General features: G+C 43.9%; 1 pseudogene; it reads left to right on the top strand.

Moving 5' to 3' along the window:
• Positions 1 to 27010, top strand: part of LOC130196330 (NACHT, LRR and PYD domains-containing protein 14-like) — a 267022-nt pseudogene that overhangs the window by 11587 nt on the left and 228425 nt on the right.

Here is a 27010-nt window from a genome sequence, read left to right as displayed (position 1 = left end):
TACAGAGGAAAAAGTACGTTTAAAAGGGGAAAAAATTTACGCAATGATAACTTTTCCCCTGTCCCGGGGTTGCATGTAAGAATACGAAAAATGCCCCAAAATTTTTCGTTCCAAAAGGGTTTTTTTAAAGGGAACCCCTTCCCGTAGTTTTTTATGGGGGGCCCAAAACATTATACCGGCGGGGGGTTTTGGGCGGGTTCCCCAGTTTTCCCCTTTGAAAACCCCAAAATACCTTTTTCCAATAGGCCAATAAGCCCAAAAACGACCTTCCTAGAACCCGAACAATTCGTCATAAGATGTCAAACTATCAAGTGGAATTTGGGAAAACCTGGAACTTCCCCTTTGCTAGTACTTCTTAAACCGAGTCGTGCATTTAGGGAGAGGAACCCATTGGCCCTAACTACAAGTTTTTCTTTTCAATAGCCAATTTTGAAAAGACGTATTCTGCTTAGGGCAATCCAGTGGGGTCAAACTATTTGATGGTAACCCTTTTAATCTTACTTTAGAGGCTCATTGAATTGCGAGTGGCCATTTGGCTTTTGAAATAGTTCGTTCAGTTTGGGCGCTAAGAATTAGGGTTCGTTTCCGGATTTATGATAACAGCGCTTAGTTATTATGCTTAATTAAAGGGAATGGCCTGTTAAATAATCCTGGCAATGTTTATTGGGGGGAATAAATCTATTATAGGTTTTGATTCATCGAAACAGTTAGAGTGGACCCAATGTTAATGCCATTGCCCCGGTTTAATAAAAAATACGACTAGAATGCCCTTCAATTGCTTTAAGAGAAATAAATGGTGCGTTTAAGGAATTTTCCGAAAGCGATATCCCCATTGTGAGCGGGCTATCATGTAAATTAGCCCAAAGTGGATCTGGGGAGGTTAAACTGTGTTATATGGGTCAAATGACTCAAGACCGTTGCGGGGGTCAAAATTCAGGTTAAGGATTGACCGTAAAGGGTCCCTAAGGACTGCATTAACCTGGGTTGGAACTTGAACTGCGTACGGTGGATTCATTATTCATTTGCCAACAAGAATGTTTTCTCGCGGGTTTCAATTAAACATCTGTTTTGGATGTGGGGATTCCTGGGACTCCTAGGACTGCGATTTAGTTGTCAGGCATCTTCATGTTACCGGTTTATTTTCCCAAATACAAAGTTTTTCAAGATAACAAAACCTGTTACATAGGAGCCAAATGTGACCAGTGCAACTAATCCAAACTCCCGACTCGAATACACCGGGTGCACGGAAAATGAAGGTATAAATGGGGTTTATTGGGGTCTTAGGGGCCCCCGGTGTAAGCGGTGATGGGTTTAATCGTTTTTTGAAATTTTCGCGATATGAAGTTATGTTATTTAATCCAAATGAATATTTTGAGATTCAATGGATCAGCTGTCGTTAGGGGCCAACTGTAGCCAAGTGAGAAAGGGCATTTGGGGGTTTTCATATTAAATTTTTCTTTTTCAAACTCAATGAGTCCTTAATGAGCCCCCTAGTATCATTCCAGCATGGTTAGTCCCTTAAATGTAATTTGATTGCTCCAGGACCATTGCCTTTTTTGGATTAAGCTTATAAAGAAATATTCCCGCCTTTTTCCCAAAAGCTAATGCCAAGGTTGATGCCCCAACTTATGAATTAAGTATGCAGTAATCAAGGTTTATTATGCCAACCAACTATTTAGCCCTAACCCAATTCGCGATTCGGGGGGTTTTGACCAAATCTTCAAGGAAACTGGTCAATTTCCAGTCGATACCAACAAGACTTGGCTATTGACCGTTTAACAAATTTGGAAGTAAATCGGCATTTTTGGGGAATCATAGGGGTCATTTATAACAGGCAAACTGAACGGTGATTTGACACCATTAAATAAGGGTCATAGGAATAAATTTTTTAAGTAACGGTTGATCATTAATGAAACCTTGATGTTTTAATACATTTTTTCAGGAATGTTAGGAACCAAGAAAATTTGTCGGACCGAAAGGATTAATTTTTGGATCGATAAATTCGAGTTGTTAATGGGTGGATGTGGTTAGGAAAGTTGGAACCGGTAATGGAAATGGGCCGGTTCTGAGGGGTTTCAAAATACAAAGTAGAATCTTATCTTTCAAATCCGAATGGATTATGGAAATGCTTTCATATAAAATCTGTTGACCCTTTGGGAAACCTTAATGGACTTCAAAATTATGTTGTGCCCGAGCATACTTTTTTTTATCAGGGAAAAGATCAGTTTCTTAAATTTTAACCGTAAATTTGTTTTTGGGTTTTGGCCCGTTTGAGAGATTTTCATCTTGTCGGTAAAAAAAGTTCAGTTTTTGGACTAAATTCATGTAAGGATCAGGCCCTTAGTCTTCGATTAAATTAAGTCATTTGTAGTGTTTTAACTTTTAAATAATCACCTTTCCTTTCGATAGGAGCCATTCCACTGTTGTCTTAGATTTCAACTGGCCTGCAATCTGAAAATTTTAACTTAAACCAGGCGTGTCGAAAATGTTTGGATTTTTCATAAGAACTAGTTAGGGGCTTAGAATCTGGACCAAAAAAATGCGGTTCAAATATATTAAAGGGCCAGGTTATTAGAAAGATTATTAAGATTTTCCGGTTCTACCAAAAGCTTTAGTCATCAAGGTTTTGGTTTCAATTAAAAGTGAATTTTTGGGGGATACTTTCAGTGATGAATAGAAACCCAATAAACCCAATGAAGGCCCTTTTGTTTCTAAAATCTAATAAGTCTTATGTGGGTTTCCTAGAGCTAGTCGGTTTGCGAACCATACTTGGAAAAAAATTTTTTTTAAGGTAATATGTCCAAATTTTGGGTTTAAATTTTTAAAAAAAAATTTTCTTTCCCAAAGAAATTTTTGTTTTTTCCCCCTTTTTTTCTTTTTAAAAATTCAAGCTTTTCCCCGGAGTTCTTTTTGAAAATTTTTTTAAAAAATTTTTGGGCTTTGGGCCCGAAATTAAAAAAAACCCCCAAAAGTTTTTAAAAAAAACAAAAATAGTTTGTTAAAAAAAAAACCCCCCCTTTGGTTTTGTGTCTAGGGTTTGAAAACTTTTTTTCCCAAAAAGGGACAAATTTTGGGAAAAACCCTTAAATTGGGGAAATTGATAAAAGGGAAAAAAAAAATTTTTTTAGGCCCAAAAAAAAATTTTTCCCCTTTTTAAAGGGAAAAAAGAAAAGGCGCAAATTTAAGGGGAAAAAGGGCCCCGTTTTTAAAATTTTAAAGGGGGGGCCCAAAATTTTAAAATAAAAATTTTTGATTTTGCCTTGTAAAAAATTTAAAAAGTTTTTTTTCGGTTTTTTGGGTTTTTTGGTACACCATTGGGGGGGGAAAAAAAATTTTTTTTAAATTTCCCAAAAAACCATTTTTGAAAAATTGGGCCTTTTTTTAAAAAAAAAGCCCCCGGGGAAAAAAAAAAAAAAAGGGGTTAAAAACCCCCCCTTTTTTTTGGAAAGTGAGGGGGGCCCGGGGGTTTTCTCTTGACCTTTAAAGTTTTTTCCAAAAACGGGTTTTTTTCCAAAAAGGGGGAACCCTGGCTTTTTCGTTACCGGGGATTTTGGTTCCCATTTAAAATTTAAAAAAAAAATTTTTCTTGGGGCCCAAATTTTTAAAACTGGGGAAAAGAGGGGAAAAAATGTTTTTTTAAAAAAAAAAACCCCCCAAATTTTTTAAAACAAAAAATATTTTCTGATGGGGGGAAAAGGGCCCCCCCTTTGGAAAGGATTTTAAATTAAAGGTTTTTTTAAAATTACTTTTTAAAAAAAAGGCCCCCCTTTGGAAAAAAAATAAAAAATTTTTTTAATTTTCCCCTTAGTTTTAAAAAAAAAAATTTTAAATTTAAATATTTTCAAAAATTTTTTATAATGGTGATTTTGTGACCCGGATCATCATCTTCTTCAGAAAGAGTAATACAGGGAATTTATTTGGAAATTATCATTTAAAAATTTCTTTTTTTCATTTTTTCCCTTTTTTTTTCAAAAAAAAGAAAACCAAAGTGAAAGCCACTCGTGTTCATGATGTCAATAATGATTCATTGTGTATTGATATAATAAACTCTGTGTGTTGTTTTGTGTGTTTACAGACTGTCAGACTGTGGGATCACAGAGGAAGGCTGTTCTTCTCTGGGATCAGCTCTGAAGTCAAACCCCTCCAGTCTCAGAGAACTGGATCTGAGTCGAAACCAGCTGCAGGATTCAGGAGTGAAGCTGCTGACTGGTTTTCTGGAGAGTCCACGTTGTAGCCTGGAGACTCTGAGGTGGGTTCACTGAATTATAAATAAAGATAAGAGCCCAATATGATCTTAATGTAACATGAATTAACTGATGATCACTGATGTGAACAGAGAGAAATGAGCTGAAACAAATGGTTTCATAACACATTTCTCCTTTCAGAGAACAAGAATATAATATCTTGGCTCTTTTGATTGACATCGCTTGACGCCTGAAGAAACTGAATTTAAAGCTGCAGGACAATTCAGTTCAATATTTTATTGTAAAATTAAGTCCTTTATTTTAAATCACATTTTTCAAAAGATTTGTATTAAATCCGGCCTTAATTTTACTTTAAATAAGAGAAGATAATGTATGTATTATTAGAGTATTTATTATTCATAATTAATCCAGTTCAGTTTGAAATCTGTAATAATAAATATGTTGTAGATGTTATTATATTTAGTTCTCTTACTTTATATCAGGCCTGGACTAAAATGAGGACTCAGATGCAGAGGAGAGAACGTATAAGCCCACTTTATTGAAATCCGAACCTCTTTGAGGAGAGACAAATAAAAGGGCTCTGGAAAAGAGCTCACTAAATATACTCGGGCTAATCTAAAACACAAAGTCTCTCCAAACGGGAGGACAGCAAAACGGCTGACAAATAAAACAAAGCTAAGCTAAACTAGAAATACAAAGGAAAAGTCTCTCTCAAGGAGGAAACAGAAAACAACTCACATGGAGTGAAGATACTCAGGGAAACCGTGACTCTGGCTGCAAGGGCTGAGGGCCAAGGGCCAAACACTTTGGCCCCAGACAAAGGGGAGATGCAGACTATGAGCACATGAGGGTCCTGGGGAACAGGTGGAGACCGTCATGGGTCAGGGGGGACCATCACACCGGTGACACATGAGGAAGAGCAAGTGACCTGAAACGAGAGGGGGAGTTAGCCTTCAAAATAAAACAGGAAGTTCTGAGACAGAAACCCAAGACAAGACAAACTCCTCCCGTGTGACACTTTAACTTGACAGTCAGTTGTTTACTACATACACGTTAATACAACTGTTTACTTCAATGCATATGGCACAAAATCATAGAGCGATATCTGACATTGATATTCTGACCTTTAGTGAGGAAACACTCTCTAACTGGACCTCAAGGATTTTAATTATACCTGATATACAATCATGACACTTGTCTGGCTTCATGCTGCTGATGGATTACTGAACAGGCCTATGGGACAGAGCCAGGGGCCACAGGGTCAGGGGCCAAGGGGTCAGGGCCAAGGGGTCGGGTGGGTGAAGGGCGGCGGCCCAGGGGCCACAGGGTCAGGGCCACAGGGTCAGGCCACAGGCCCAAGGGTCAGGGCAAGGGTCAGGGGCAAAGGGTCACACCAAAGGGGCCAAAGGGTAATAGGGTCAGGGGCCACAGGGTCAGGGACCACAAGGTCAGGGGCCAAAGGGTCAGGGGCCCCCTGTCCTTCACCTACAGAATGTAACTGAGAGAGACACAGAGAGTATTGATGAGTATACTATATGTACCATGAGGCACGTGCACAGATAGAGCCCTCGTGGTGCTCAAGCCCTTCCTGCCCTTGCCTGGATGAGTAAAGGCCCTTTTGCTGGAGACATTTTTTTTTCATCCGTATTTAATAATAAAAGTTACTCTGTCATCAAGTCCCCCAAATGTGTTTTAATATCCGAATGGGGCATTGAGTTCTTGAGAGGCCCATGCGAACAGCCACGAGCCCCTCACGCCCTCCCTCCTCCTCCTCCACTTCCTCCCTCCTCTCCTCCTCCTCCTCCACCTCCTCCTCCGCAGTGCTCCTCCCACCCACCGGTGGCTGCACCTTTCCTCCTCTGACGCCGCAGCACCAGACACACAGGTCCTGACAGTGTTTGTCCCTGACCCAGCGTTGTTTTGTGATAAATCAACCACAACATTACGCTGCTGAAAACATGACGTCACAACTGGTCCGACGTTTCCTAAAAAAAATAAACAAACAAAAACTCTGTGATTTCAAAGCCTCATCCAGCTGTTTACTGACGTTAGTTATGTTTAGAGAATAGAGAGGGAGAGAGAGAAGAGAGAAGAGAGAGAAGAGAGAGAGAGAGAGAGAGAAGAGAGAGAGAAGAGAGAGAGAGAGGAGAGAGAAGAGAGAGAGAGAGAGGAGAGAGGGAAAAGAGAGAGAGAAGAGAGAGAGAGGGAGAAAGAGAATTCAAGAGAAAAGAGAAGAAGAGAGAGAAGGAGAGAGAGAGGGAAGAGAGAGAGAGAGAGAGAGAAGAAGAGAGCGAGAGAGAGAAGAAGAGAGAGAGAGGAGAAGAGAGAGAGAGAGAGAAGAGAGAGAGCGAGAGAGAGAAGAAGAGAGAGAGAGAATTCTTATTTTCTATTCAACAGGGGCTAGTCTACGGCGTGGCCAGTGGGACTGAAAATAAATCATACAGCCTCTCTGGGTTCAGAGGGCCCAAAATGTAAAAAGTGACCGTAATTGGCGTAACGTGTGCTGGGCCTTAGTTTGAGGACCACTGCTCTTGGGTTGATGTCAATATCGCCATTTTGAAAATGACGAGGGCAATACGGATCCATATCAGACCAGCGAGGAGGGCGATACGTGGCTGGCATGAAGACCCATTAGCCAATCAGAACGCTGGTACTGTTGTTGCTATATAATAATGAATCTTTATTCATAAAGAACATGTAAGCTAGTGGTCTGATGCTGCCAGAGGAAACGCAGGTCGAGGACAGCATCATCAGTGTATTGATGCTAATGCTTCAACTCTGTCAGACATTTATTTTGGCATTGGGTGCCCCTTTTTGGTTTTGGTTGAGCAGCCTGCCCCCAAATGTCTGGCACGTGCTCGCCTGTATGTACCATACTTTATTCAGTGGCCCGTCAGGGGCCAGGGCCGTGTACCCAACAAGGCCTTCTCTGGCCTAAACATCATCAGAATATATATATTTTTCAAATATATTTTCCCACAAATATGTATTCAATTATTTCCCAGAGTAAGAGTTATTCTTAATTTCATAGCGTTCCTCTTGTATAAGTTGCGCTGTTGCCAGATTGAGGGCTGGTCTTTATGTTAGATCTTTTATCCAATCATATTCAGCCATCGTGTGTTGCCAGGTACAAAATCTGCCCTTAGGCCTTCAGAATCAACATTGTGGGGGGCAGTAGCTTCAAGTGAATGAATAGCGATGTTGTGTCAACCAATCAGCTTTTGAGTAGAGTTCTTAGGCTCCTCTCAAGGGCCTTCTCCCTCGAGGCCCCGGAACTGGTACAGGAGCAGCGCAAGGCGGAGGCGGGCGTGGCGCACGTTTTTTGGATTACCAATATGAGGCGGGTCTATGGGCAGGTAGATGCAAAACCTCAGAACTAGGAAACTGAATTTGATAAAGGAATTAATCAAGGACTACAAAGCTGTTTTTCAACCCACAATGAGGAAAGAAAGAAGGATGGATTTTGTGTTCAAATAATCAGTCTTTGAGTAGGCATACAATGCATTCTATTTTTATTCAATGTGTATGTTTGGCACAAAATAAAATGTCGGCAAGCGTAAAATTATTTGTTTTTTTTTTTTATTTTCATTTTATAGTTATGTGGTTTATAGTATCATCATTCGTTTTGGTGCCTTAATGCCCTGTTTAGAACAACAAACTAGAACAAAGTTAACTTTTTTTTTTTTTTTTGTTTCGATGCTGCTGCCGCGGCTTCTTCTACAGACGGAGAGCTTATAGAGAAATGACATGCTGTTGTGTGATCGTGTGTAGATACGCCAACATCAGAGGCCGGTTTAGTTTAATAAATGAACAAAGACGCGCTGTAGAGAAATGATGGGGCCAATTTTTTTTAATGTCATGTATGCGATCCAATACTACTACGCCCGGGACGATCGGGGGCGATCGAATTGAGCAGCCCTGGTCTAGGCCATGGCATCATAATGATAGTAATAAGAGGTGGATTAATTCGGTGGGACTGTGTAGGACTCACTGACCCAGGCCCCCAGGCCCCAGGCCCACGGCCCGCCACTGACTTTATTAATATTATATATATATATATACTAGAGTGAGTCAATGTTCCTCATAAAAAGAGTTATTTATTCACACGTAAAGAACCAAACATGTATCCATTTAAATGAAATAAGTGTTGAAATGAAACTTGTTGTGATCCTTGTGATCAGGTTCATCTTCTCTCTGAAGTCATGAATCCTCCGGCCGTAAGCTGCTTCTACACGTCTGCTACCAGCTGCAGGAAACCTTGTGAAGTGGAGTTCACATTAAAACATGAACTCATCTGATTGGATGATGAACAGATTGTTTCTGTCATCTTTTCTTCTTCTTTCACTGACGGGATTTTAACTAAATGTCTGTTTACGAGATAAGATGAAACCAAAGTGAAAGCCACTCGTGTTCATGATGTCAATAATGATTCATTGTGTATTGATATAATAAACTCTGTGTGTTGTTTTGTGTGTTTACAGACTGTCACGCTGTGGGATCACAGAGGAAGGCTGTTCTTCTCTGGGATCAGCTCTGAAGTCAAACCCCTCCAGTCTCAGAGAACTGAATCTGAGTATCAACCAGCTGCAGGATTCAGGAGTGAAGCTGCTGACTGGTTTTCTGGAGAGTCCACGTTGTAGCCTGGAGACTCTGAGGTGGGTTCACTGTCTGCTGCTAGTGTAGCACCTTCATGTTTAATCAATAACTGTTTGATGGATCTACGTATTGATCCATCAAGTGTTTCATTTCCTGGTGACATGTTCCACTTCACATCAGCTGCCTCGTTGCATGTCGTCCTCTACAAGCACGACATGGACAACTTGTCTGGCTTCATTAGGGATGAGAATTGATAAGATTTTAACGATTCCGATACCTTATCGATTCCTGCTTATCGATTCGATTCCTTATCGATTCTCTTATCGATTCTTCTGGGCAAGGGGTGGAAAAAAGAGCACAAACGGGTTTATTCACATTAATTTTCTTTTATATAATGCTGTATGAATACATACACATTTACTTTTTTTAAATAACCAAAAACATTTATACGATATTACTCTTGAACTTAAAATATAACTTACATAACTTAAATAAAATGTATTCTGTTTAATTTAAACATGTTCCTAGAAATTACAGTTTTTTTTAAAGGGTATATGAACTGAGCTGCCAAAAATGAAACTAAGTGGCAAATACCAAGTGTGCAACCATCAATTGTATGGATCATCAACAATTCTTGTGCAGAAAAATAAGCATGTCTGCTTTCTCCGGGAGGATACGCGATCTCTCAGGACTTATTGTGTCTCCAGCCGTGGAGAACACTCTCTCAGATGGGGTGGAGGATGAACACAAAGATATGAGGAGGTGGACAAGACGTGCTGTAGCCTGTGACCCAGACAGACGACCAGCCTCTGAACCGGTCTGACTCTGAACGTCATCAGCTAAATTGGATGGCAATGGAGATTATTTATATAGTGAAAGCTGGTTTACACAATGAAACAAATGGCACTAACAAAATCGCTGAATTTGCTGAGCTGACATAAAGCCACATTAAAGCAACAATATGTAACTTTTCCCTTTTGGCGCCCCGTTCAGGTTTTTAGATATCGATTTCAGTGTCGTAAATACCCAGTGAGGGGGTCATGGTCATTACTTTTGTTTTGGGGACTGCAAATGTAGTACGTGTGATCGAATACAATATTGTTGACAACAAAAGCTACATAGCAAAGCTACCCTTATACTGTAGCTACGAGCGTGGACTGGAAGTATATGACATAGCGCAATCACTGCCAGAAAGCAGGTCGAGTACATCCGCCGGATGTACCGGGCGCTCCAGAATCTTACATAGCGGAGTTATTTCCCCACAGACCCCCGTTGGCAATAGTGGAGACGCAAATCGTCATATTAAAAGTCATTGTAGCGGCACAATTTTTTTCAAGCTGTTATTTTAAGGTCCAAAAGTTACATAGTGTTGCTTTAAGAGGGGAGGCAAACACTACCTCGCCTCAATGTAGGCTGACAATGGAAGATTCTGTAGCTAAGCTAGCTATATGCTAAGTTTAATAATGGATTAAAAATCGATATGCTCAGTTTAATAATGGGTTAACACGATAACGCGAACGTTTGCTGATAACACACGCCTCAATAATTAATTAATCGATCAAACATTTCTCAAAACTGGACTTTAAATCCAAACGTGAAGTGATCGATAATGGGACCAATGCCGGAGCTCAAATGTGTGCTTCAAACGAAGGGACAGAAGATAACTTGATCGACTCCACACAATAAAGGCAAATGGCTTCACCCAGTGAGTGGTTGTGATCACTTTTGAGGAGTTTACCTTGGACAGAAAGAGATGAAGCGCCGACGTTAGCTGAGCTGCTGCATCGAACACATGACATTCCTGTCATTTAATTCCACTCTGTGTTCAAATGCTTCTTCATATTAGTTGTATTTCCTCCCTTCGACGAAATAGATTTTAGACACACGTTACAAGTGGCGTAGTTGTCATTTTGTCTTGTGAAATAGAGCCAAACTTTAGAGCGCTTCTGCCTCGTTGCCATGTTTGCTGCAGTCTGAAGAAACTAAAAGTTTTGCGCATGCATAGCATACAGAGGACCGTTAGCAGAACCGTTAAAGAATTTGGCTAACGATCCCAAACAATCGGTTCACTGGGAACCGGTTCTAAAACAGAACCGGTTCTCGATGCCCATCCCTAGGCTTCATGCTGCTGATGGATTACTGAACAGGCCTATGGGACAGAGCCAGGGGCCACAGGGTCAGGGGCTAAAAGGGTTAAGGGCAAAAGGGTCAGGGGCCACAGGGTCAGGGGGCCAAAGGGTCAGGGGCCAAAGGGTCAGAGGTCAAGGGCCAGAGGGTCAGGTCTGCTACCAGCTGCAGGAAACCTTGTGAAGTGGAGTTCACATTAAAACATGAACTCATCTGATTGGATGATGAACAGATTGTTTCTGTCATCTTTTCTTCTTCTTTCACTGACGTGATTTTAACTAAATGTCTGTTTACAGAAGAAGATGAAACCAAAGTGAAAGCCACTCGTGTTCATGATGTCAATAATGATTCATTGTGTATTGATATAATAAACTCTGTGTGTTGTTTTGTGTGTTTACAGTCTGTCATACTGTGGGATCACAGAGGAAGGCTGTTCTTCTCTGGGATCAGCTCTGAAGTCAAACCCCTCCAGTCTCAGAGAACTGGATCTGAGAGGAAACCAGCTGCAGGATTCAGGAGTGAAGCTGCTGACTGGTTTTCTGGAGAGTCCACGTTGTAGCCTGGAGACTCTGAGGTGGGTTCACTGAATTATAAATAAAGATAAGAGCCCAATATGATCTTAATGTAACATGAATTAACTGATGATCACTGATGTGAACAGAGAGAAATGAGCTGAAACAAATGGTTTCATAACCAGATGGAGTCCCTGCACACATTTCTCCTTTCAGAGAACAAGAATATAATATCTTGGCTCTTTTGATTGACATCGCTTGACGCCTGAAGAAACTGAATTTAAAGCTGCAGGACAATTCAGTTCAATATTTTATTGTAAAATTAAGTCCTTTATTTTAAATCACATTTTTCAAAAGATTTGTTTTAAATCCGGCCTTTATTTTACTTTAAATAAGAGAAGATAATGTATTTATTATTAGAGTATTTATTATTCATAATTAATCCAGTTCAGTTGAAAATCTGTAATAATAAATATGTTGTAGATGTTATTATATTTAGTTCTCTTTATTTATGTCCGGCCTGGACTAAAATGAGGACTCAGATGCAGAGGAGAGAACGTATAAGCCCACTTTATTGAAATCCGAACCTCTTTGAGGAGAGACAAATAAAAGGGCTCTGGAAAAGAGCTCACTAAATATACTCGGGCTAATCTAAAACACAAAGTCTCTCCAAACGGGAGGACAGCAAAACGGCTGACAAATAAAACAAAGCTAAGCTAAACTAGAAACTTTACAAAGGAAAAGTCTCTCTCAAGGAGGAAACAGAAAACAACTCACATGGAGTGAAGATACTCAGGGAAACCGTGACTCTGGCTGTGGCAAAGGGCTGAGGGCCAAGGGCCAAACACTTTGGCCCCAGACAAAGGGGAGACGCAGACTATGAGCACATGAGGGTCCTGGGGAACAGGTGGAGACCATCAGGGGTCAGGGGTCAGGGGAGACCGTCAGGGGTCAGGGGGACCATCAGGGGTCAGGGGAGACCATCAGGGGTCAGGGGAGACCGTCAGGGGTCAGGGGTCAGGGGGGACCATCACACCGGTGACACATGAGGAAGAGCAAGTGACCTGAAACGAGAGGGGGAGTTAGACTTCAAAATGAAACAGGAAGTTACGAGACAGAAACCCAAGACAAGACAAACCTCCCCGCGGTGTGACACTTTAACTTGACAGTCAGTTGTTTACTACATACACACGTTAATACAACTGTTGGCTACTTCAATGCATATGGCACAAAATCATAGAGCGCATATCTGACATTGATGTTCTGACCTTTAGTGAGGAAACTCTCTAACTGGACCTCAAGGATTTTAATTATACCTGATATACAATCATGACACTTGTCTGGCTTCATGCTGCTGATGGATTACTGAACAGGCCTATGGGACAGAGCCAGGGGCCAAAGGGTCAGGGGCCAAGGGTCAGGGGCCAAAGGGTCAGGGGCCAAAGGGTCAGGGCCACAGGGTCAGGGGCCACAGGGGCCACAGGGTCAGGGGCCCAAAGGGTCAGGGGCCAAATGGTCAGAGGCCCAATGGGTCAAGGGCCATAGGGTCAGGGGCCACAGGGTCAGGGGCCCCCTGTCCTTCACCTACAGAATGTCACTCAGAGATACACAGAGAGTATTGATGAGTATACTATATGTACCATACTTTATTAATATATATATATATATATACTTGAGTGAGTCAATGTTCCTCATAAAAAGAGTTATTTATTCACACATAAAGAACCAAACATTTATCCATTTAAATGAAATAAGTGTTGAAATGAAACTTGTTGTGATCCTTGTGATCAGGTTCATCTTCTCTCTGAAGTCATGAATCCTCCGGCCGTAAGCTGCTTCTACACGTCTGCTACCAGCTGCAGGAAACCTTGTGAAGTGGAGTTCACATTAAAACATGAACTCATCTGATTGGATGATGAACAGATTGTTTCTGTCATCTTTTCTTCTTCTTTCACTGACGTGATTTTAACTAAATGTCTGTTTACAGAAGAAGATGAAACCAAAGTGAAAGCCACTCGTGTTCATGATGTCAATAATGATTCATTGTGTATTGATATAATAAACTCTGTGTTGTTTTGTGTTTACAGACTGTTAGACTGTGGGATCACAGAGGAAGGCTGTTCTTCTCTGGGATCAGCTCTGAAGTCAAACCCCTCCAGTCTCAGAGAACTGGATCTGAGAGGAAACCAGCTGCAGGATTCAGGAGTGAAGCTGCTGACTGGTTTTCTGGAGAGTCCACGTTGTAGCCTGGAGACTCTGAGGTGGGTTCACTGAATTATAAATAAAGATAAGAGCCCAATATGATCTTAATGTAACATGAATTAACTGATGATCACTGATGTGAACAGAGAGAAATGAGCTGAAACAAATGGTTTCATAACCAGATGGAGTCCCTGCACACACATTTCTCCTTTCAGAGAACAAGAATATAATATCTTGGCTCTTTTGATTGACATCGCTTGACGCCTGAAGAAACTGAATTTAAAGCTGCAGGACAATTCAGTTCAATATTTTATAAAATGAAGTCCTTTATTTAAAGTCACATTTTTCAAAAGCTTTCTGTTTTAAATCCAACCTTTATTTCACTTTAAATAAGAGAAGATAATGTATTTATTATTAGAGGATTATTCATAATAAATAGAGTTCAATTGAAAAATGTTAATAATAAATATGTTGTAGATGTTATTCAGTTTAGTTTTCTTTATTTAACTTGACAGTCAGTTGTTTACTACATACACACGTTAATACAACTGTTGGCTACTTCAATGCATATGGCACAAAATCATAGAGCGCATATCTGACATTGATGTTCTGACCTTTAGTGAGGAAACTCTCTCTAACTGGACCTCAAGGATTTTAATTATACCTGATATACAATCATGACACTTGTCTGGCTTCATGCTGCTGATGGATTACTGAACAGGCCTATGGGACAGAGCCAGGGGCCACAGGGTCAGGGGCCAAGGGTCAGGGGCCACAGGGTCAGGGGCCAAGGGTCAGGGTCAGAGGATCAGGGCCAAAGTGTCAAGGGCCAGAGAGTCAGGGGCCACAGGGTCAGGGGCTATAGGGTCAGGGGCCACATGGTCAGGGGCCACAGGGTCAGAGGCTAAAGGGTCAGGGGCCAAAGGGTGAGGGGCCACATGGTCAGGGGCCAAAGGGTCAGGGGCTAAAAGGGTCAGGGGCCAAAGGGTCAGGGGCCACAGGGTCAGGGGCCAAAGGGTCAGGGGCCACATGGTCAGGGGCCAAAGGGTCAGGGGCCAAGGGTCAGGGGCCACAGGGTCAGGGGCTAAAAGGGTCAGGGGCCAAATGGTCAGAGGCCCAATGGGTCAAGGGCCATAGGGTCAGGGGCCACAGGGTCAGGGGCCCCCTGTCCTTCACCTACAGAATGTCACTCAGAGATACACAGAGTATTGATGAGTATACTATATGTACCATACTTTATTAATATATATATATATATAAACTTGAGTGAGTCAATGTTCCTCATAAAAAGAGTTATTTATTCACACATAAAGAACCAAACATTTATCCATTGAAATGAAATAAGTGTTGAAATGAAACTTGTTGTGATCCTTGTGATCAGGTTCATCTTCTCTCTGAAGTCATGAATCCTCCGGCCGTAAGCTGCTTCTACACGTCTGCTACCAGCTGCAGGAAACCTTGTGAAGTGGAGTTCACATTAAAACATGAACTCATCTGATTGGATGATGTGTTAAGAGAGACGCGTTCGTGAACCGATTCGGTCGCCTCGGGTGGGAGACGGAAAGAAAAGTCACGCCGCAGTCTTCTCGTGTAGGGGAAACCGGGGGAGGAGAGGAGGGGGGGAACGAGACGGGAGAGGAGAGATGGAGAGGAGGGGGGGAAAGGTTTGAGGTGCGAGTCGGCTCACACCGGGTACTTTATTGAGGGAAATAATCGTGCTCTAAGGACAGCCGTGTAGCAAACTGTCGTAAAAGCACGCCGGCGGCGCCAGGCGCAGCGGCCACGCGCTGCTAACCTGTCGCACTGGAGAGGACGCGGGTCCACGGGTCACGATGCCCGTCCTCTCTGCTGACGACCGGCCCCGGTCACGGTATCCTCGCCTTACGCTTCGAGGGGGAGAGGAAACTCGGCGAGGGCGAAGACCGAGTTAAGGGGGAGAGGAGGCGGAGATCAGTAACTCCCTCTATATGATTCCGCGATCGTTCGGGCCCGATGAATGATGCGCGTGCACCTCGACAGTGGTTGCTGTTTGGCTCGGCGCGCGACACCCCTAGATGATGTCAGATCGATCTCCGCGGAGAGAAACGCTGTGTATTCAATTATCTGGTCTCCTCCCAGCCCGCTCTGAGGGTACAAGGCTCGTAGAGCGGCTGGCGGGACACTTATTAATATTCTTATTCTTAGGACAAACTCATGACGAGGACTCTGTGTTACGAGTCCCTCTCTTGGTCCCAGAACCAACCACGGCTCGGCCGAGAGACGGAGGTCTACCGGCTGCAGCGATATCTCTTTAGTACAAAATGTCAGTTACCAGTGTGTGAGGAATCAGTATGTGCCCTGAGTAACTGGGGTCAGTGGGTGTAGCCGTGCAGATGTCGCTCAGACTCACCTCGGGGGCGGCGGGGGTCCGCTCTCGGGTCTCCGCCTTTGGTCTCCTCGGGTGGGTCGACAGGTTAAGAAATAGGTCTCACAAAAAAGTAGGTCCACAAACCGAATGTAAAGTTTAAGACTGCAAGGCAGCCAAGTATTTTATTCAAAAAAAGAAGAAAGAAATAAACAAAGTACAATAATAAGTGAGTTCCCTCTCGGGAGCCTGACGCAAAAGTCACAAGAACTCAAAAACTCTCTTTTTCTTCAGCCCGAATAAAAGCAGGAAAATAGACAAAGTACGTCAGGCGCCCGTGAGTTCTTCACGGACGCCTGACGCAAACCACAACATATGAAAAAAACCCTTTTTTCTCAAAAACTCTCCCAAAAAACCTTTTTCCTTTTCCCTGTTCGTCACCTTTATACCCTCGGCTCCTCCCACTTTTACCGGATATCCGTCCCTCTTTGGGGTGCTGATGGGGGGTTCATCCCCCCCCCCCCCTCTCTTCCTGAGAGGTTCTGGAGAGACTCTCTGTCCCACATCAAAGAGGGGGACTGTTGTCTCCGCTGGTTTAGATGAGCTCGGTCACCTCGGTGACCTGTCTCTGGGTGTCTCCTCTTATCTCTCAGGCACTTAGGGTACCCTCTTTATGATCCTTTCAGACTTGGTGAGACTTCCCGATGCCAGTGACATCAAACACACTCTAACCGGGGGTCAGGATACAGAACATATTGGGAGACATATATTACATTATCATATCAAAGACCATTGATCTACAGGCAGGTTAACACACATGAATTAAGGTTTGTGTTTATTCACTCCGCAGTAACATCCTCTTGGGCCCATATGGTGCGGATATGGGCTCCGAACACCCAATCAACCAGGTCTTCATTTGAATATCACCCGAGGTGCAATGTTTACATCTGGTGTCGGCGTGGGGCCCCTGAGTGAGTTCAGACAGAGGGTCACCGGTTGTAAACGCCAAAGATGACCACTCAGGACCCGTGTTCTGTCACACCTGGCCCTCTGCTTATCGTCCCAGCGATGGCCTCGATGCTTTCATTTGATCTTACAGCCACTCTCCCTGTCGGCCGGCCTGATGGACGCCTTGTTGCTTTCCTGTTGTTGTAGTCTAATGGAACTGGGGTCCCCTTTGATCTGTTTTATTACTCACATTCCGCATTCACTTTTCCCGGCCTGGTCTATTCTCGCTAATCCCAGAAAAATTCGCATTTATTTGTCCCACTTCTAACACCCTCTCTTGTGAATTTTGATAAACCAAGCCTCTTTAACATTCCAATTACTTTTATGCAAATGGTACTTAATCTGTTTCCCTTATTATCAGTTATCTGTGTTAACCCGACTACTCCTCACACCCTCTCTCGGATTAGCCACAGATACTTAACATCACAACCTGAATTATGCCTCAACTAAAACCCCTACATGTTCATAAAAAAACAAAATACAACATAAAGCATTGAAAACCTTGAAATCAGTAACATAAAATGAATACCTCAATACAAGTCATATCACCCAGTTTTTTTTTCTTTTTTTCTTCACATGTTACTCATGCTCAATCACCTTGGTACTCCTCCATCGTCCCAGTGTCTCTTTCGCATCGTTGTCACCATATAATCCACATAGTCCAGAAATCAGGACCGCCAAATGTCTATGAGTTATGATTAGCCATCAAGTCCAATATTCTGTTCGTAGACAAACTGTCCTGACCCGCTGTGCAATGTACAGCCGGGTCTCTTCATCGAACCCTCTGTACTAATTACAGTTGAGTCCCTTCGGGTGACCCCTCTGTACGAATTACAGTTGAGTCCCCCCGGTCGAACAGTTCAGTTCGAAAAGGTCAGCACCAGGACGTGTCTGCCCCGGTTCTGCTTGTGGAAAAACAATGTGGGTGGAGCCCACACTGTCGTCGTGTTGACCTTGGTTGTCAGCGTCGGGCCCCCCGTATGGAGCCTCATACTGCTCGATCTCTGCTGCTCCCCTGCGGTCCTGGTAGTGCCACGTCCGTGGGCTCTGCTTCCAAGAGGCAGGTCAGCTCTGGGGATTCTCGAAACGCCTTTGGCCTTGGTGGGATCCGTGACAGTCTGTCTTGATCCCCAGGTAGAGGTCGGAACGTCACTGCATGCGCTGCTCGGTCTTCAGGAAGACGGATCACTGGTTCTGGTCACAGGATGCACATGCAGGGCTTCTCTCTCGATCTTTCAGATCCAGGCTTCGCTGTGTGGATGACGCGAACAGACCTGGACCTGCTTGACATTGGGATTCATGGTGCTCCCATTCTGGGCGGAGGGTGTGAACTTGTCAAAGTACCGATGGGTGATGTGAAGTTAAAACAATAAACACAAAAGCTAATAATAAAGAATATATCAAAGAAAAGCAGAAAGCTAGTTATAGAAACCTTCTGTTGGACTACTTAATGCATGTTTTTTATTTTTTTTATTTTTTTATATAAAATGGAAATAATCGTAAAAAATTAAAATATTAAAAATTAAAATAATTAAAAAATTTAAATATTAAAATTTAAAATAATAAAGAAATTAAAATATTAAAAATTAAAATCAAACATTCGTATATCAAAGAAAAACAGAAAGCTAGTTATAGAAACCTTCTGTTGGACTAATGAATATATATAATCTTTTTTTAAAAATTTTTTTTACGTTTAATAAAATTAAAATAAAAAATAAAAATTTGAAGAAATTTTTGTTGTTGTTTTTTTGTTGTTGAAATAATAATAAAATATTAAAATATTAAAAATTAAAATAATAAAAAATTTAAAATATTAAAAATTACAATTTCAAATTTCAAAATTAAAATGAAACATTTAAACAGTCAGGGCCCTTTTACGGCCAGGTTTGGCGCGAACAAATGATTCTGTACGCGACTTCCAATTCACGGTGCTCTCCTATTAGATAGCCGCGCCAGCATCAATGATTTACTGAAATTCTATTCAACGACATAATGTGAAATGTGATGGAAAAACTAACAAAAAGAAAAATATAGCGGGACATGCACTGGTTCAAAAGTAAACTCCCCCCAGGTGACAAGGTCATCCTGTGAGAGAAACAAAAATGATAAAAGGTCAAACGGGCGCAAAAGTAAACTCCCACCAGGTGACAAGGTCACCCTGTGAGAGAAACAAAAAGATAAAAGGTCAACGGGTCACCCGTCCCCAAAATTCAAAACAAAAGAGTTACCCCGTCTAAACATTTACCATTAACTGGCTAAAAAGTGATATAAAAAAAAAAAGTCCACACATTCAGTCGATCAGTCAGTTCGTTAAAAATGTCTTTAAAACCTGTCAAAAAATTGTTGTTTTAACTGTCGTCAGGAGATCCTGTTTAAGAGAACCGCCGTTCCCCTAACACCCTCTCTCCTTCTCCTTGCGCCCCTCGTCCTGTTCTTAAGGAACATTTGTGGGAGGCGCTCTCCTACCTGTCTATTTAGTACCAGGTGCAAATCTCACCTTCGGAGATCTACCCCTGGTCTGCACGAGCCGATTCCTCGGGCTCGCACCTGTTGAATGTAGTGCACTTGCTAGAGCCACTACGCAATATTTTAACACACGGAACAGTATGATAATGGTGTGTTTGATGACATAACATATCCCCTTCAGAATTTTAGCCGTGATGTATCGGGCTAAGAGTAACAAACCTAATTTATGCAGCAGACCAACTATGGCCCCCAATATCACCATAATCAGAACAGGTATCAGATATTTCCGCCACCAGAAATATCCTGTGAGGTCAAAACAATAAACAAAACAGAATAAAAGTATCAAAGAAAAATAGGAGGCTCGTCCTTAAATCGTCTATCAAAGTTATTATTGAGTCGTTACAACATAACGCCCCATTACTGTTCTTAGGCCAAACGTGGTAACGCAGGGCCCACCAAAAAATCATGCGACAGGAGGGGAGGCCCTCTCTGGCCAAACCCACAGGGGGTTTGGCTGCCTTTGAGAAACAATTTCAGGTTACTCAGGCTTTCGCCTTCCCAAGTTTAGTCCCCCGAGCAGCTGAGCGTCCACATGGCTTGTGTTGTGTGTGTGGTCAGGTCACCGATGTCAAGTTCAGGTTCAGGATTGATGAGATAAGGACTTGCCATTCGACTTAAGTCGCTACGGCGTAGCTTTCTTAAACCCATCTACCATGGCACATTGCTGACATCGTGATCTGACCTGTGTTGTGTGTGTGTTCAGAGCAGGGATGAAGATCATGTTTCAAAACCTTTAGAATCTTCTCATGACCCACATGCCCTAGTCCTTCGTGCACTTCAGTGACCACTCGATAGGCATCGTCAGGTGGCACCTCAGTGAATGCGTCTTCTCCCTTCCATCCCGGTGGAAATATCAGGGAGAGTTTGGCCACCTTGAGTCGTGTCTGGGCCATTAGGTTAACTTGTCTATTACCTTCATGATCGTAATCTCTAACGTCGGTGTGACTATTAACATGATTCCAATCTAGGTATATAGAACGAGTTATTTCTGCTATCCGACTCCACAAATGCGCGTGGGCGAGTGGTTCGCCTTTTACATTTGTAAAATCTCTTTGTTTCCAGTACTCCAATTCCTGAGTACCTGTTTTGTGACAGTAATCTCTGTCCGTTACAAGTCTTGGTTTAGAAACGTTGTTCTTCTTAGCTGCTAAGAGGCCTTCCAAAATGGCATTTACTTCAGCTGTCTGTGCCGTGCCTGCGCACCGGCTTGTTCTTTTTATTAGTGTCTCATTTTATTTAATTTCACGATCTGTCAGTTTTATTTTGAACGGTAGTAGTTATGTCGCAACTGATTAAAACGGTCAAAAATGTAATTTGCACTCAATGGATCAACCTGAACAAAAACACTTCATAGGAATAAAGTCAATAAATCAAATCAAAGTCAATTAATCAAATCAAAGTCAATCGGTAATTTTAAATAAAAATTATCAATCAAATCAAATTCAATAAATCAACTCAAACTCAATCGGTAATTTTAATGTAAGCTATCAACTAAATTAAAGTCAATAATGTGTGTTCAATCGAACACTCACAAGGATCACACCTGTTCAAGGTAGTCCCACTCGCTTTGGAAATAAAAGAAGGATATGTTATCCTATTCTAGGTTACTGGTATATTTTCCTGTATAACTAGGACGTCCGAGTGTCCATAAACTGATATATTCGGTGATATCGTGAGGATGAGGCATGATGCATTTGACAACAGCCTGTTTGGGAAGAGGGGGGGGAAACAATGAAAACAAAGCTCCAGCATGTAACACACTGCAGCCTCCTATAGGGATTTAGTCAGATATTTATCACCACATGTCCTGGGGGAGCACAAGGGTTGTTTATCCAACACTGCCAGATTTATCATAGATGGTCAAGATTCAAGATTCAAGATTCAAGATGTTTTATTTGTCACATACACACACAGGGTGTGCAGTGAAATGAAAGTGGCAAAGCTCAGCAGGAATGTGCAAGGGCAACAAGTACACACTATTTACAATAAAAAAACCACAATATTTACAGTAAGTGTGTGTGTGTGTGTGTGTGTGTGTGTGTGCCTAAGAGGGGCAGTTGTGTGGGTCTATGTGGGGGTCCTGGTGAGGTCGGAGTTCACAATCCTGATGGCCTGAGGAAAGAAACTCCGTCTCAGTCTCTCTGTTCTTGCAGCGTGACTACGGAGGCGCCTGCCTGACCGCAGCAGCTGAAACAGTCTGTTGTTGGGGTGGTGAGGATCCTTCATGATCCTGCCGGCTCTGGTTCTGCACCTCCTGGTGTACAAGTCCTGCAGGGTGGGAGTGTAGTTCAATAGTGCGCTCAGCCGAGCACTACTCTCTGCAGAGCCTTCCTGTCCTGAGCGGAGCAGTTGCCAAACCAGGCTGTGATGCTTCCTGTCAGGACGCTCTCTACAGCTCCAGAGTAGAAGGACTGAAGGATCCTCTGGGAAACTTTAAATTTCCTCAGCTGCCTGAGGTGGTAGAGGCGCTGCCTTGCCTTTCTCACCAGAGTGTCTGTGTTTGTTGACCATGTCAGATCCTCGGTGATGTGGACTCCCAGGTATTTATACCGCTCACCCTCTCCACAGTAGTCCGTTAATCCCCAGTGGTGAGTACGTCCTCTGTTGTTGTGCCCTCCTAAAGTCCACAATCAGCTCCTTGGTTTTGGTGACATTCATGATGAGGCTGTTGTCCTGGCACCAGAGTGACAGATCAGCAACTTCCTCCAGGTAGTCCTTCTCGTCGTTGTCGGAGATCAGGCCCACCACCACTGTGTCATCCGCAAACTTGATGATGGTGTTGGAGCTGAACCTGGCCACACAGTCATGTGTGTACAGGGAGTACAGTAGGGGGCTGAGGACGCAACCCTGGGGATCCTGTGTTCAGGGTGAGGGGTTTGGAGGTGTGTCTGCCCACCCTGACCACCTGTGGCCTGGCGGTCAGGAAGTCCAGGATCCAAGCACACAGGGGGGTGTTCAGTCCCAGCTCAATCAGCTTGCCAGCCAGTCTGGAGGGGACTATGGTGTTGAAAGCTGAACTATAATCAATGAACAGCAGTCTCACATAGCCCCCCCTCTGGCTGTCCAGATGAGAGAGTGTGGTGTGCAGTACCTGGGAGACAGCATCATCTGTAGATCTGTTTGGGCGATAAGCAAACTGCAGCGGGTCCATGGAGGAAGGGAGGAAGGCGCAGATGTAGTCCTTTATCAGCCTCTCAAAGCATTTCATGACCACCGAGGTGAGGGCCACCGGTCGGTAGTCATTCATACATGCCGGAGAAGCATTCTTGGGCACAGGGACAATAGTGGATCTCTTGAAGCAGGCGGGGACCACGGACTCAGCCAGGGAGAGGTTGAATATTGTGGTGAACACTGGAGCTAGCTGGTTAGCACAGGTCTTCAGTACTCGCCCAGATATGCCATCTGGACCTGCAGCTTTCCTGGTGTTCACCCTCAGCAGAGCCCTCCTCACACTGTGCTCGGTCACAGAGAGTGTGTGTTCATCCCCAGCGGTAGAACTCACCTCGGCTACGCTAACGGTGTTGTTGTTAGCCGGCGAGCTAGCGCTGTTGTTGCTAGCCTCAAACCGTGCATAAAATGTGTTCAGGTCGTCCGCTAGGGATGCGTCGGCACTCACCATTGCGCGGGGTCTGCTCTGGTAGTTCGTGATAGTCCGTAGCCCCTGCCATAGGCGCCTGGTGTCGCGCTGCTCCATCTGTGTTTCCACTCTGTCTCGGTACCTCCTCTTGGCCTTCTTCACCGCCCTCCTCAGTCCATAGACCGCTGCCTTGTACTCGTCCATGTTGCCGGATACAAGACCGGAGTTATAGGCAGCAGTACGGGCGTTCACAGCTTCACGGATGGATCTATCAACCCACGGCTTTTGATTAGGAAAGACCCTAACTTTTACCGTGGGGACGATGGTGTCCGTTAGCGTTGCTATGAGGCTCATAGCCACTTCCGTAAACTCGCTGACGTCACTGGAACTGGATTGGATCATGTCCCAGTCGACGACACGAAGAGCGTCCTGTAGCTCAGCCTCTGATTGGTCAGTCCACCGCTTTACGTCCCTCGTCACTACCGCTTCCCGCGCGATCCTTTGTTTATACTCTGGAAGCAGAAAAATGGCGGCATGGTCTGATTTGCGACGGAGGAGAGAGACAGCCTTGTAGCCTCTCTTGAATGGCGTATAGCAGTGGTCCAACGTTCTTTCCCCTCTGGTAGCACACGTAATGTGCTGGTGAAAGTTCGGCATGACTTTTTTTAGGTTTGCCCTATTAAAGTCCCCAGCCACCACCACAGCCGCGTCGGGATACTTGTTCTGATGCCGACATAACACATCATGTAGCTCCGATAGTGCTACGTCGGTGTCCGCTTGTGGTGGAATGTAGACGGCTGTGGTGATGACCGAGCTGAACTCCCGGGGAAGGTAGAATGGACGGCATGAGATCGTCAGATGTTCCAGGTTCGGCGAGCAGGAACGAGAAAGAGTCTTAATGTTCTTGGGGTCACACCACATGTTGTTTGTCATGAAGCAAACCCCTCCACCCTTAGATTTACCAGACTCTTCCGTTCTGTCTGCACGGAAAACAGAGAAGGACTCGTTTGGGCATATGACTCGATCCGGCACCAGCGGGGTCAGCCATGTTTCCGTTAGACAAAAGATGTTACAATCCCGCATGTCCCGTTGGAATCTGATCCTTGCCCTAAAATCATCCATCTTATTTTCCAGAGACTGGACGTTAGCAAGAAGGATGCTGGGCAGAGGTGGACGGTGGGCTTGAACTCTCAGTCTGTTCAATTCGCTCCGTTTCCCTCGATGTTTTCGTCTCCCGTAGTAGCGGCTCCACTGTTGTTGTTGTGGTTCGCTTGTACGATCTCTGCCGGCCACGCTGGTTCGATGGAAAAAGTGGACAAAAACCCTTGTTTTGCGCAAAAGTTTATGTCCAAAAGTGTGCTGCGGTCGTATGTTGTTAGTGCCGATGTGTGTATGGCAAAGAAAATATTAAAAATAAACACAAAAATTAAAAGAGCGCACAATCTCCGCGGAGCTGCCGCGACGGCGACTGGACACAGCCGCGCCATCATGAGGGTCAAAACAACACTGCCGTTATTACAGTATTATTCGCGCCACCCTGCACATCAATATGCACAATAATGGAAGAGGGAGACCAGTGTCCGAACGGTCCAGCTGCGGTGGGAGTGGGACGTCACTTCCAGCCGTGGTGACGATGTCGTCCGGCCCCTTTTTTCTCCTCTCAGCCTCCGCTCAGACCGCGCACATCTCTTCCAAATAAAAAGGCTGTGATCCCACGCACACCTCTTGGAATATGTTTGAGGGGAAATCCCAGAAGGATTTCGACCCCGATAGTGTTTAGAGTAATTGTTACAGCCGCAGTCTGGTTAGAACGGCGTCACTATATCCAATCACACCCACACACGTTAGTCGGAATAAATGGTGATACGCTCACTCTGTTCATTCACGGTTAGTTATTTAAACACACATGCCTAGCGACGGCTATCTCCGAGCGGGGAGCCTAACTCATCGGCTTGTGTTTAAAGTTTTGTAATTAAACTATTAATTACAAGTACTAGGAGAGTTTTGTGCCTTTTTTCGTCCCTTCAGTTCCTGAGCCTTTATCGCACCAAGGGATCAGCTCAGCTCGACTTTCTCTGTGTGCCAATAACGCATTTTTAGGGTTAAGCTGGGTTTTAGACGGGGGACGAGTGTAGAAATGTACGCTCTCGCCAAGCGGGTTATTCCAACGAGCTAGGTACTCTTCAACCTATTGCGCACTGATTTATTTACTCCATGCTAACTGCCTTTAAAACGCCTGGCGTGAAGTACTTTTAGTTTTAAAGGATTTCCTCCTCTCCGGAACGACCAAAACTCTGAGAATCGATCGGTACCGCGTTAAATGGACGGTTCCTTTTCCAGGGAAAAGGACGGCCAGATTACGGGCTTCGATTGCCCCGATAAACAGGTGGAGTGCCTCGGTGAGTAGGGCAGAGGGCAGATAATGGGTGTTCGCCGGCACGGGGGCCCGAGCATACAGGTAGTCCGAGTGCTCGCCGGGAAATCACCGCTTACCTTCTCTGGCTCAGTAAATAAATCAATTCAGTTCGTTTTCACTGGTTTCATACAGTTTTTCGTCGGGGAGGGTTCGTGTGTTTTAACCTGAGAGAGAAGAATCCGCTCCTTGTGCTCGAAGTTAAAATAAGATTTCAAACTTGGGATTTTGCTTCGTCGGATATTTGTGTTTCTCTGGGTTTTCATAAACTAGTATTTACCCCTTACAAGTTGTGGAAATGGTATCTCCCTTACGTTCCACCTTCTTGCGTGAGCTGACAGAATAGAGAACAGTCATTGGTCGACCGATCTCAGGGTTGCCAGATACATGATAATTCAGTGGCGTGCCGTGGGCCTGGGGCCTTCAGTGAGGTCCTACACAGTCCCACCCGAATTAATCCACCTCTCATTACATCATTATGACGCCATGGCTCTAGACACGATACAGGTAGACAGAGACGCAGTATAACCAGGCGTTACGTCACCTTGAAATTGGCATTTCTCTTCAGAGAATTGCAGGGGAAGAGTACAATACAATACAGTACAGTTCAACTAATAGGCAAGAACATAGTCGAGTGCAACAGAGTGATATTAATATTCTTCTTCTATCCATTTCTGGTCCACAAACTTTTAGCTTTAAGTCCAACTTTTTTTGACAGTGTGTTCACTAAACAGCGCATTGTCACCAGAGCATTTTCACCGTGATGATGAAGATGAAAGTTCCTGTTTACCCAAACACATCACACAATTAATGAGTCTTTTCAATATGTCCCTCTTGTTCTTCACCTGTTCATTGTGCAGCTCCGTTGCTCTGTAGATCCGCTCCGTGTCCCCAAAAGTTTTCAAAGCACCGATGCTTGTAAGCGCCGAGCCGTACCTTTGGTGTCTCGTTGCTGCCTTGGTTAGACAACTCAAGTTTGCAAAGCCAGTGTGGCTCCAAACACCAAATCGATCACTTGCAACAGGCATTCCCAGCAGTCCAGTGTGCAGAGCTTCTCAGAGCCTGAGCCATTGATAGCGCTCGTAGTTGGAACTTTGAAAGTGGCGAGCGAGCCTCTTCCCCGCCTGTGACGGGCTTTGTAGCGTCAGCGTCGGTCTTAAAGTTTGTTGAGAATGGCCTTATAATTATATCCTTGACCAAATCGATATCTTCTCCTCCTTCCGCCATTGTGGGTTGAACAAACAGCTTAGTAGTACGCAAATTATTTCGTTTATCAAATTCAGTTTCCTAGTTCTGAGTACCTGCCCATAGGCCCCGCCTCTCAATATTGGTAATCCAATCAAAAGACGTGCAGCACTACGCCTGCTAGCTGGCTCCTGTGCCAGTTCCGGGGCCTGCTAGAAGGCCTACAGGAGCCAACTCTAAAGCTGATTGGTTGACACAAAATGTTCATTCCCATTCACTTTAAGCTACCAGCGCCCGCAATGTTGATTCTGCAGG

This window comes from Pseudoliparis swirei, chromosome 7 (genome assembly GCF_029220125.1).
Source record: "Pseudoliparis swirei isolate HS2019 ecotype Mariana Trench chromosome 7, NWPU_hadal_v1, whole genome shotgun sequence".
NCBI lineage: Eukaryota > Metazoa > Chordata > Actinopteri > Perciformes > Liparidae > Pseudoliparis > Pseudoliparis swirei.
The sequence above is the reverse complement of the archived record's forward strand: the minus strand, read 5'-3'. Positions and strand labels throughout refer to the sequence as shown.